Here is a 12,729-nt window from a genome sequence, read left to right on the forward strand (position 1 = left end):
CCAGCAGCTGAAAGCCAAGCAGACTTACCTCTGGATCTTACTCTGTCTGAAGCTAGCTTCTTTTGCAGAATCAATTATTTGACCCAATAATGTCCCATTTCTACTAAATTAATTTATTTTGGGTATCTCCTTTGTTCACACAGCCACAAATGTGTCCATAAGAAAGCATTTATCACACAGCACTGTAAACATCTGAGGACATATTACTCTGCCTTTGCACTGTGAGTTCTTTGACAATGATGAACATGTCTTTGAGTCCCAGTGCCTGGGACAGTGGCGGACCCAATGCTCAGCAAAGGTTCCCTTCCTTTTACGTGCATGCATGTGTGTCTGCAAGCATGAGTGGAGTAATGATTGAATAGATGACTTGGAGAGGTGTGGGTTGGGAAGTCGTTCTGGGCAGAGAACTTCTAAAGCTTAACAGTGAGAAACATCTGCCAATAGAAAAGCAAAACAAAATGAAGACAAAGAATAGTTGATAGGATAAATTTTACTTTAAAATTTACCCAATATGTAATAAACACAGCCGTTGTGGGAAAGCAACTCGTCTGTAGTTGCCTTAGATTGGTTTCTCACTTCCTGTACAATTTGAGAAGTGGTGTATTGGGGGATGGAGGGAGCAGGCCAGTGTGACAGAGAGAATCACACTGGAGTCAGAGAAAGTGGAAGGAGAATATGCGGGGTTGAGGGTGGGGACAGAAAAGTCACTGGGTTGTAGGATCCTTTCTATGAAAACACTTTGTGGAGTGGGTGTCAGTCACAATCTCTTGTCCCTTCTTGGCCAGGTGATCAGAATGATGGTTGACTTATGAAACGTGATCAGAATGAAGTGGACATGGGAAGGCCCAGCAATGGGGGTGGAGGAAATGGATCAAGGTTAGTCTGAACTGGCTGAAGGGAGGGAAGAACAGGCACAGGCTTCAGGGAGAGAAGAAGAGCTGAGCCGCGGCTAGCTGAGCAGGGCAGGAAGCAGGAACTCCCTTGTGAGAGCTCTGTGCCCGCTCTCACTGAGTTATGGCTGCCTGCAGTCCTTGCTGAGGAAATTACACAGCTTTGTAGACTCTTGATGAGACAGATAACACCTTCTACAGGGCTTTCTTGAGCCAGAGGACCAGAAGGTTATTTTAGAGTCGGGAGCTCCAGGAAGGACCTCTGAGCTGACTTTCTACTCGAGCAGAGGAGAAGGAAAGTAAAGGCTAATTTAATTCTTTTCTTTCCATTCCTTTTCCTTTTAGGTCAAACTGATCTTCCTCAGACAAGGTTTAGGTTTTTCAGAAAGTCAGGGAACCATCTAGACAGGAGTTCCAGGGTTCCTAACAGCTGTGTGATGAGGCAAGCCTGCAGCCAGGTTGATCTGATTGGGGAGAGCCAGCTTCTTTCTCTACCTGGTCCTTCCTCTCTATTTGTTCCTTCATTCTGTGTCCTCCCATCTGTCAGTGTCATGCAGGGAGGCCTGTGGGGTCTCTGCTCCCGCTCCCCACATAAGATCACAGGACACGGTGAGGCCAAAAAGGAACACTCACGGAGCCATAGGTAGGGGAGTCAAACTACTGTATTCTCACTGGCGGCTGGATCCACACTGTCCGCAACCCGCCATCCTAACTGCAATCTGCGCCTTCAGCTCAGCCACCATCTTCTTTTAGCGCCCATTTTTCTGCTAGCGTAGCCACAGCAGTTATATTAGTGGCCAATGGCACACTGGTTACAGCTGATGGCCATCCAATCATAGTTGATGGCCATTTACTACCTGAGCCAGCAGCTTTCTATGTGAGGCCGAGAGCCTGGAAACTGCTTTCTGGGGCTCTGTCCCCACAGTCAGCCATTCTGATTTGCTGTCAGGGAACATGAAATGTAGGCCTGGGGAGATTCTAGGAATGAAATATTTGGGGAAACCAATACTCTAGTTTTCCTAGTTGGAATTTCTTTTTCCACCAAACATTACATAAATTCATTCAACAAATATTTATTGAATGTCGACTTTGGGCCAGGCACTGTTTTAGGCACTGGGGATAAGGAGTGAACCTCACAAACAAAAATCACAGTACCTGTTACAGTTACATCCTGGAGATACGTGTGTGCATAGTTAGAAGGCCTGGTGTAACTGAGTGATACTCTGGTGGATGTTTCTTGTTTGATATGATTGTGTTCAATTATTAGAAACTGTCTGCTGGGAACATTACTTTAGGCGCATCCCTAGTGTGCGGCATTGCCCCCTCTGTCCTAATACCCCTGTCTTTGACTCCTTCACCATTGGGTGATTTTGCTGGGGTGGGCACTGCACTGATAATGTCACCTTTTTTGGAAAAGGAAATGTGTTTTCCAAGGGATGCTGGGGCAGTGTCTGAGGCTGACCACTGGAGGCATTAGGACCAGGCCATGGGTTGGTCAATACTGAAGGAATTGACTGAAGCTGTCAAACTGCTGCTTTGAGGGCCACTAGTGGACACATGACAGAAGCTTCTTGCTCTCACTATCAAGGTGATGGCTCCCTGCCTATACCATTCTCCACCAGATGGGCTTCTCTCTGTGCTGTCATCTGCCTGTTTGTGTATCTACCTTCCTGTGTCTCTGTGTATTTTGTGCTCTTTGTCCCCTTTCTCTTTATCTCTGCATGGCTCTATTTCTACTGTTCTTCTTTGTGTCCTTGGTTTTGTGTCGGAACAAAGCAAAACCCTGAATCAGGACCCCAGAGTGCTCCCCGACATCTCCAGGGTTTCCTGAGGAGGACGTCCTCCATGTTCATCCCCCTCCGGAGTGTCCTGCAGAGCCCTCTGGAGAACCAGCTTCAGATTCTGCCTTCCCTTCCTCCATCGCTGCCTGAAGGAGACAAACAAGAAGTAAATGATGGGGTTGGCGCAGCTGTTGACACAGGACAGGACAAATGCAACCAGGGTAACCAGATTGGAGAATTCATTTGAATCACTCTTAATCCAGTACATGAGGAACACGTGGATGCCCCAAGGCAGGCCGCAGAGGAGGAAGACCAGCACTGTGAGCAGGATGGTCACATACAGCCTGGTCGGCTGCACCCACTGGGAGCCACACAACAGTCTGCTCACCAGGGCCAGGCTGGACCCTGAGAGAAGCACACATAAGAAAATCAGCCACCCAGCAGTGATGAAATAAAATACTTTACACCAGACGTCATAAAAATGGCTAAACAGGAAGTCACAGTAGATCCTTTCCAGGATGCTCAGCAGCAGAGACAGGGCCCAGAGCAGGGCACACACGACAGCCGATGTGTGTCTGGGGCGATGGCAGCGGTACCAGATGGGCCACAGGAGAGACAGGCAGCGCTCGGTGCTAATGGTGCTGAGAAAGCTCAAGCTGGTGATGTAGGCAAGGATGAACACAGGGATAAAAAAGTGGACGATGGAAATGGGGATGGAATGGAAGTAGTCCATGAGTGTATACAGGGAAAGGGTAATATGGCAGCAGAGGAAGAGGAAGTCGGCTCCCACCAGGTTGAGGATGTAGACAGAGAAGGCGGTCCTCCGCATGCGGAAGCCCAGGAGTCACAGCACAACCGCGTTTCCTGCCAGCCCCACCGGGGCTATGATGGCCATCAGCAAGGCGTAGATCAGTTCCCCCATCCTGAAAGCTTGAATAATTGTCTCGTCACTTCCATTCATTGGCGTAACTGCAGTCCCCCAGGCTGTGACCGTTGCATTCATGCTCAGGAACCCTCCACTGGTGCTAGTAGAAAAGAAACAAGACTTGAGCACCTGCTGTATGATCTCTGACTCTCACGGCCACCCTGCTGCAGGAGAATTACTGTCCCTGTGTTACAGAGGAGGGAAATGCAGGCTTGCAGAAATTAGGTACCTCCTGACGGCCAGACAGCCTTGGCGTCCTAGAAACTGGATTCAAACCCAGTTCTCTCTGAGTCTAAAGCTTGGGCTAAAAACAAACAAACAAAACAAACAAACAAACAAACAAAAAACCTGGGCTTTCTCTACTGCAACATGAACCCTGTACAGATGGGAATAATCTGTGGTCCAAACACCTCTCCTCATAGTCCTTGGTCATGACATGTCTCCTGGTGGCAAGAGAAGAGAAGTCTGGACAGGTTACGTGGATGACAACAGGACTGAGCTCAGCATTCCTTCTGCCCTGGGATGAGATTACCTTTGAGGAGAGGATGCTGGAAACCCCAGGGGTGACCTCAGGGCTAGGTAGTGACTCAGTGTTCCTCTACCAGAAAGGAGAACATGATTTAGTGTCATAAAGGAATGGCACCGCTTGTTATGAGAGGTGTGAGTGTTGCCAGGCCTCTAATGGCCCAGTGTGTCAGCTCAGTGAGGACAGGAAGTACTTTTTCCTGTCCATTAGTGTGTCTCCGTGCATAGCTCTGTGTGTGGGGCACAGTTTAAGTCACTCTTACAATGGATTTCTTTCTAGAGAAACCAGAATCTTACACAAAAGATACTTATAAACAAGAGTGTACTTTCATCTTAAAAACAAAACAAAACCCAACTACATTCCATTCTCAAAGAATCTATGATGATAGTAAGAGATTTCCCAGAAAAGTTACACCAAATAGAGAGGTGCAAAGAGTGAAACAAACAAACTGAGGAGATACAATGGGAAATTGATCCAATCACATGGATAGAAAGTCCTAGGAAAACCAACTGTGATAAGGTTAGAAGGAAACATGAGTTTTTTCCCTTTGTCATCAAACCTCATTTTTATCTTCTCTACGCTCGTCTCTGTTCTGCAAAGATATTTCTCTGCCCCATCAATGGGCTTCCTTTCCCTCTGGCTCCTGGTTGCTCTCAGTGAACGGGAGACTCTAGTAGGTGACTGGAGAGCAGGAGGAGAGTGATTTGGGGTTTTTAACTTCATGGCTCTCTCCTGTCAGGTTATGAATTGGCAGTAATGGTGTTACTCTACCTAAGGAAATGCCCCTGTTTGGCACTTTCCTACTGTGACTGTTACAACCACAACTACCGTCACAGTCCTCCCTGAGTTCTGGTAACTTCTCCTTCCCTTATCCATTTGGTATTCCAATGGTAACACCTCCCTATTATAACTTGACTTTGGGGCCTCCGTATTTTTTATAGATTTCCCTTAACCCTGTCCACACTTTGTACATAGTCCCTTTATTAAACTCTCCTCAATTAACCCATTAGATAGTGCCCGGTGTTTTTTACTGGACAAGCCAGACACAAGGATACAATAAACAAACAGTCTAACAAACCCATTGAACAGCAAGCTAATCTGTGAAAAGCAAAGTTATTAACAATAAGTTAGCCTTGGATGGCAACGTCTGCATGCCATCTTGTTCCCTAAATTAAAATTAGCAAACCATTGCTCTCCATAGTTGCACATTTGAATGTTTGGAGAGAAAGAGAGAACTGGGGAGATACAACACAAGCAGAAAGAAACTGGATGCCGCCATGTTGATCTCCCGTATTTAATCTCCTAGCATCCAAAGCTTTCCTGAGGGATCCTCACGTGTGCTGACGCTCACTGATGGGTGCCCATGGCCCCTGCCTGCCCCTCCCCAAGATGAAATCACAGCATGTGGACTAAGAGGGAGAAAACAACACTGCCTTTGAGAGAAGACAATTGTGAGCGAACTCTTACCTTAGGTCCATCTTCTCGTTGAAGGTGGTGAGTAGAAAAGGAAGAGTCTCCTGGGAGAGACAGACAGCAGAGGATGCTTTTCTATCCTCTGAGTAGGAGATGCCGGCAGGAGCAAAAGTGAAACCTGGTGACTAAGAGAGACTTATCAAGATGCTGGACAGCCCCTGTGATTTCCTGCACAGGGGACACTGGCCAGTGAGATTCTGGAGATTTGTGAGACAAGGACCTCACGAGACATTTCTCGTGGGCCCTGACTCCAACCACTTATCTCAGCCTCACCCCATCCTTTCCTGTCTATCTCTCCCTATGAAGAATGGCTAACCTGGAGCCTTTCTCTGCCGACTGTGAGCCTTTGCAGGAAGCCCAGTGTGGGGACAAAGTCCCAGAGAGCGTTATCCAGGCTCTCGGCCTCACATGGAAGGGTGGTGTCTTGGGTAGTAGATGGCCATCAGCTCTGACTGGTTGGCCATCACCTGTTACCAGTTAGCCAATTAGCCCCAGATATAACTGCCGTGACTGCATTGGTTGGTTGGTTGGTGGTTGGCAGGCAGAGAAGTGGACAGCGGATTGCGGATCGTGTTGGTCCTACTTCGTGTTCGCCCGGCCGCCATCAAGATTATAGTGACTCCCCTATCTATGGCTCTGTGGGTGTTCCTTTTTGCCCTCAACATATCCTGCATTCTTATGTGAGGAGCAGGACCAGAGACTCTGCATGACACCCTGCATGACACCCTGCATGACACCCACCCACCAGGCAATGTGAGATTCCAGAGCTAAAGAATACTTTGCTTGGCATTCAGGGCCCTCCATGGCCTGGCTCACCTGAGCTTTTTACATTGACTCACAGAAGTAAGGTATGCACATTGGTCTCATTGCGGTGGTCACTGAAGTGTATAAAGTGAAATGCAAAGTCCTTCTTCATCTCATTCCCCAATAGCAACTAATGTTTATAGTTTCCACTCTTAGCTCTTTTACCAGTTATATTATAGCTTTGCATAATCAAACTATATTTCTAGTTTTGATTTATCAATGTCAATAGCAGAGTTTATTGAGTTCCCTCCTAAAGGGTAAGAAATGTACCACACCACACACACTGTCTGTTGTCTTTCTCCCTCTTCTCAGGACATTTGTTAGCTGGATGGTGAAGATGATCAAGGACATTGCAGCCTTAGGTCCTATGACTTCCTTTCATGTGCCCAAGCTCCAACCAAGTCCAGTTACCTGTCATTTCCTTTAAAATCTTAACTATAAAGCATTTAAAGTAGTCAGAAAACTCATTCACTCATTTCTGCATTGACCCAGCACTGCTGTGTGCCTGTGCTGTGCCAGGCACTGTTCCAGGCAGGGAAGATGCAGTGATGAATAACGCACAGGACTACGCTCGGGCTTTCCAGAGGAGCTGGGAGAGCTGGTCCTTGGAGTGAGTGCTGATGGAGAAGGGTTTGGAGACTCAGCATTAGGGCCTCCACCCTGCAGACCCCTGGAAGAAGAGAGGACCCAGCCAACACAGTCGTAAGAAGGAGCTCCCGAAGGAGGGGTAAACGAGGAGAACACAGTATCCTGAGACTGAGCTGAGAAACCGATTCTAGCAAATGGGAGCGAGCAATAGTCTCAGTCCTCCGTGAGGCACTGAGTGAGATGAGGTCTAATATTTGACCTTGGGATACGCAATATGGAGTCATTGCCAATCGTGACAGGTGTGGTTCCAGTGGATGGTGAGGTGGGAAGATTGAAAGAGTGGGTGTAGGAGAGATTGGCAGGTGGGGTGATAGTCCACCTGGAAAACCACAGAAAATCAGCTGACAATCAGTATAGCAAAAGACCTGTCAGTAAAAATGGCTGGGTGCAAAATTCCTCAACAGAAAGTGTTAGCTTTCCCATATAGGAAAAAAAAATTAGAAGTTGTAATGAAATATAATGTCAACTTATTCTGGAGATAATAGAAAGCCATGAGGACTGACGACAGCTCATATATATGAGGGGCTCTTCCTAAGGGTCAGGGGAAAGAACAGTGAGGTCCTCACATAAACAGGCAAATCGATCAATGAAGTAGAGCATAAAGTCTCAGGCATCAAACATGGTTCATATGGGTTCAGTCTGTGATGAAGGGGTTATTTGAAATGGGAGTGTGTAGGGATAACTTATTTAATAAATACTATTCGGCAAGTGGTAACGACCTAGAATAAAATACAGCAGGACTCATATCTCACATCTTATAGCTTGTTACGTTTCAAATGGATTGTATATTAAATAAGAATAGGGGAATCATGTAGAATTAGAAGAAAATGTGAGAAACTGTTTTGTAACCTTCTATTGGAGCTGTTCCTAACCACAACACAGAAACCATAAATGAAAATATTGATGAAAATAACTATTAAAATAAAAAAATAGTTTTTCTGCTTGGAAAAGGCCATCATCAGGAAGTGAAATAACAAACTGGAAAAGTATTTATAATGCATAGTTTTGACAAAATGCTAATATAATGAGACACACACACACACACACACACACACACACACAGACACGAGGTGAGACAATAAAGTTTCTAAAATTGCTTTGAAGGATGGACTAAGCACTGGTGTCAGTGCATAGCTTCCCAAGGGGAGTACTTTTAGATGACCATAGTGATATTCATCAATGAGGTATGGAGCACTTTTTCTATGATGAGTTTGTGAACTTATTGTCGGAATTCGTATATCTCCTACACATTACTCAGGAAGGACCTTAACAACAAATAAGAAAATAACCAACAAGGTTCCTAGATAACCCATGTTTCTTAAACAAACAAAAAATGCTAAAACATACTCAGGTGAGAAAGGGTAACTGAAATTCCACTGGGATGTGTTCACCTTCAGATTTCCAAATATGCAAACGCCTTATTCCCTGTGTCGGGGAGTGCACGAGGAGAGTGGCACCGTCGTGTACTTGGTGTCCCAAGCAAACTTTGCCCAAAAAGGGCAGCTGCTCACATGAGGCTCTTCACACGACCTGCACTGGTAGGAGACAGTGCCCCGACCTGAGGGATTGGTCAGCTGGCGTAAAATCTGCCTCTTACCAGACACTAGATAAGTACCAGGTATCTAAATCTTCCTGTTTTATTTTATTTTAAATATATTATTATTATTATTTAAATTTTCCAATTTTAAATGGATTGAGATTTCATGGAAAAATAGGAGCAGAATTGAAAGTCCTTCTATTCTGCCCATAACATCACTGGCTTTAGGGAGGATGTTTGTTTCCCCTTCTTGACTCATCTGGAAGTTTTCTCTCTTTGTCAATTTTCCAGGCAATAACTATAGGTATTTAACATACTTGTGTAAAGTCTAAAAGCAGTCAGTGTTTTTAATCTGAAAAAGAGGCCACTTCTATTACCTTTATACAGATTAAGAAAAGGTGCCCTTTCTGACCTGAGAAAACCCTGATCTTGTTTTTATGTGAAGACGTACTGTGCCCCTTCCTTCCCAGTAGTCACAGCCCTGCAGCTGGACACAGCATTAACCAGCACATTGTATTTCAGCCCCCTCCCCTCCTCTGCCTTGGACAGTGTTTGGTGCAGTGGACAAACCCCACACCCGTCCCAGGAGTCTGCCCTCCCGATGAACCACACCGAGACCTTAGAGAGCTTCAGCCTCCTCCTCCTCCCAAAATGCTGTGTCCCAGGACTTCATTTTGATTGTGTTTCCAACCGAGAAATTAAATAATTATTCGTATTTGTGGAGTTCTGGATTTCAGAATTACTTTCATGAACATTCTGGACAATTTTCTGCTATTATTTCTTCAAATATTATACAGTGGTTAAGAATACGAACTCGGCAACCAGGCTGTTTCCCATCCGTAGTATCCATAGAGAAACGTCATAACTCGTTTTTTTAATAAAAGATTTTTATTAAAAAGTAGAGCTAACATGCATTACGTCAGTTTCAGGTGTACACCATAGTTTTTCACCATTCATATACTTACAGAAGTGACCCAAGTCCAGCAGCCATCTGACACCGTGCTATGCTATCTCAATATTATTGACTATTTTTATGACTTACTTGTTTCATACCTGGAAACTAAACCTCTCATTCTTCTTTATGTCACCACTCTTAAAATTTTTCAAATACACTTGACGTTCAATATTATTTTATATTAAATTCAGGTGCACAGCATTTGGTTAGACATTTGCATAATTTAAGAAGTGATCCCCCGACTAGTCTAGTACTCGCTTGCCACTATGCATAGCTATCACCGTATTATTGACTGTATTCCCTACACTTTACTTTACATTCCCATGAGAATTTCGTAACTACCAACTTGTATTTCTTAATCCCTTTTTCAGCCACCCCCAGGTCCCACCCATCTGGGAACCATCAAAATGTTCTTTGTACCTATGTGTATGTTTCCGTTTGTTTGTTTTGTTCTTTAGATTCCACATATAAGTGAAATGACATTGCACATGTCTATCTCTGTCTGACATACTTCACTCAGCACAATACCCTCCAGGTCCATCTGTGCCACGTCAGATGGCAAGAACCCATTCTGTTCCATGGCCGAGCAATATTCCATCATACATTTGTACCAGCTCCTCTTTATCCATTCTTCCATTGATGGATACCCAGGCTGCCTCCACATCTTGGCTATTGTAAATAATCCTACAATGAACAATGGATGCACTCATCTCCTCGTAGTAGTGCTTTGGATTACTTTAGATAAATACCCAGAATTGAGATTACTGGGTGCTCTTTGTCTCTTTAATGCGTAGACATTGTTTTAGTCTGTTTTGTCTGGTGTAAGTATTGCTACAACAGCTTTTCTATTATTTCCATTCCGTTTTTATGAGATACCTTTTTCTATCCCTCTACTTTCAGTCGGTGTGTCTGTCAATCTTAGGTGAGTCTCTTGTAGGCAGCATATGTACGGGTTTTGTTTTCTTATCCATTCAGCACTCTATGTTTTTTATCAGACCCTTTAATCCATTTACATTGAAAATAATTGTTGATAGGTGTGTACTTATTGCCATTTTATTATTCATATTTTAGATCTTTTTTTTCGTCTTAAAGAAGTTCCTTTACATTCCTTGTAAAACTGGTTTGGCTTGATGAACCTCTTTAGCTTTTTCTCATCTTCGAAATTATTTCTCTGTCCTTCGATTCTAAATGATAGATTTGCTGGGTAGGGTAGCCTTGCTTGGAGATGATTGCTTTTCAACACATTGAATATTTTGTGCCATTCCCTTCTGGCCTGTAAAGTTTCTGTTGAGAAATCGGCTGACAATCTAAATGGGAGCTCCCTTATCAGTTACTAGTTACCTTTCTCTTGCTGCTTTTAGATTCTCTGTTTGTCTTTAACCTTTGCCATTCTAATTATAATGTATCTTGGTGTGGACCTGTTTGGGTTCATCTTGTTTGGGGCTCTCTGTGTTTTCACGACCTCTATGTCTATTTCTTTCACTAAGTTAGAAAAGTTGTCAGTCATCATTTCTTCAAATAGTTCTCAGTCTCTTGCTTTCTCTCTTCTACTCCTGGTATCCCTGTGATGAGAATGTGGTTACGCTTGATGTTGTCCCTGAAGTATCTTAAACTATCCTCCTTTAAAAAAATTCTTTTTCCTTTTGCTGTTCTGATAGGGTGTTTCATGTTACCATGTCTTCCAAATTGTTGATTGAGTCCTCTGCTTCATCTAGTCTGCTGGTGATTCCTTCTATTGCAGTCTTCATTTCAGTTATTGTAACCTTCACTTCTCACAGGTTCTTTTTTATGGCTTCAAGTCTCTTTTCGTGCTTGCTATGTCTTTGATGAAGTTCTCACTAAGTTCCTTGAGAATCCTTATCACCAGTGTTCGAACTCTGTGTCTGGTAGTTTGCTTGCCTCCATTTTTTTTAGTTCTTTTCCTGGAGTTTTCTCTTGTTCTTTCATTTGGGTTGTATTTCTTTGTTTGTTTGTTTTGTTTTTCTCATGTGGCTGACTCTCTGTGTTTGTGTCTATGTATTAGGTAGATCTGCTACATCTCTCAGTCTTGCTTGTAGACTTATGAAGTAGGTGTCTTGTGGTCTCTGTGGTATAGTTTTCCTGGTCCTCTGTGCTGGGTGCTCCAGGAATGTTCCTTGTGTGCGTTGCGTGCCCTGCTATTATATTGAAGCCTTTTGCTATTGGCACATCAGTGAGTGGGATTGAGTTTCAGGCTGACTGGCTGTGAGGTTTGTCCACTTCCACAGCTTATGGTGTCCTGTGTGGGGGGTTTCCCACATGGAGTGGGATTTGCCCTAGTGGGCTCCAGTGCTTGCTGAGACCGCCCTTTGGGTTTACCACTTGTGGAGCTAATTGGGTGGTGGTCTGCTGTGTTTCTAAGGCACCCTAGTAGTATGTTGGTTCTGGGGCTTCTTGGGAGGTGCTTCGGTGCAGGGCCAGGTCAGCCACTGCCTGTGACTGCTTGAGGTCTACCTGATTGGACCTACAAAGAAATCAATAGCTGGTCACTTCCTGCATTGGTCCTGGAGGTGCATGGGAGAGGCCATGCTGTGAACTGAGGATGGCGGACAACAGTACTGGATCTGGGGTAGCTCTTCAATATGCCAGGACATACTGAGGCCTGCTGTGGGTTGTCTGCCCTGTAATTCTCAGCCACCAATAAAGCCTTGTGCTGTATGGAGTTGGTTGTGGTGGGGTCTCGGTGAGGCACCAGGGAGGAGGAAGGGGAGCTCGCCTGACCAATTCAGATTCAGATCTGGACATGGGGGAAAGCTCAACACAGGGAAGATGGCCCCCAAGTTCTGGCTGCAGTGGACAAAGACCCCACACAGGAAACATTGCAACTATATTCCATCTCTTGCCCGAAGCCCCTTCCCTCAGTCTGTACCCCCATATGTCTCCGATGCCCTCCAAGTCACTGTCTCTCATCTGGAGCTCATGGTGATTGCATGCAGGATAGTTCTGTGGGCTTTTTAAGAGGATGTCTAGGTTTTACGAAGCCATCCACCCCACGCAGATGGTCAGAATCTATTTTCCAAAGCCAGCTGTTGTGGCACCTTCTCTTCCCGGCATCAGTACTCTGGGATGGGGAGGTTGGTGTGGGGATGGGATTCCTCGTTCCTCCGGGGGAAACTCTGTGGCCGATATATCCCTCCTAATTTTTATCCACCGCACAAAAGCTTGGGGGCAG

The 12,729-nt window shown here is 44.9% G+C and overlaps 1 pseudogene; it reads right to left on the reverse strand.

Moving 5' to 3' along the window:
• Window positions 1-2,678: 2,678 nt before the first annotated feature.
• LOC148755876 (mas-related G protein-coupled receptor member X1-like) lies at window positions 2,679-3,692 on the reverse strand (annotated as a pseudogene).
• Window positions 3,693-12,729: the final 9,037 nt, after the last annotated feature.

This window comes from Rhinolophus sinicus, chromosome 14 (assembly GCF_057876585.1).
Source record: "Rhinolophus sinicus isolate RSI-liver-muscle chromosome 14, RSI-T2T, whole genome shotgun sequence".
Lineage (NCBI taxonomy): Eukaryota > Metazoa > Chordata > Mammalia > Chiroptera > Rhinolophidae > Rhinolophus > Rhinolophus sinicus.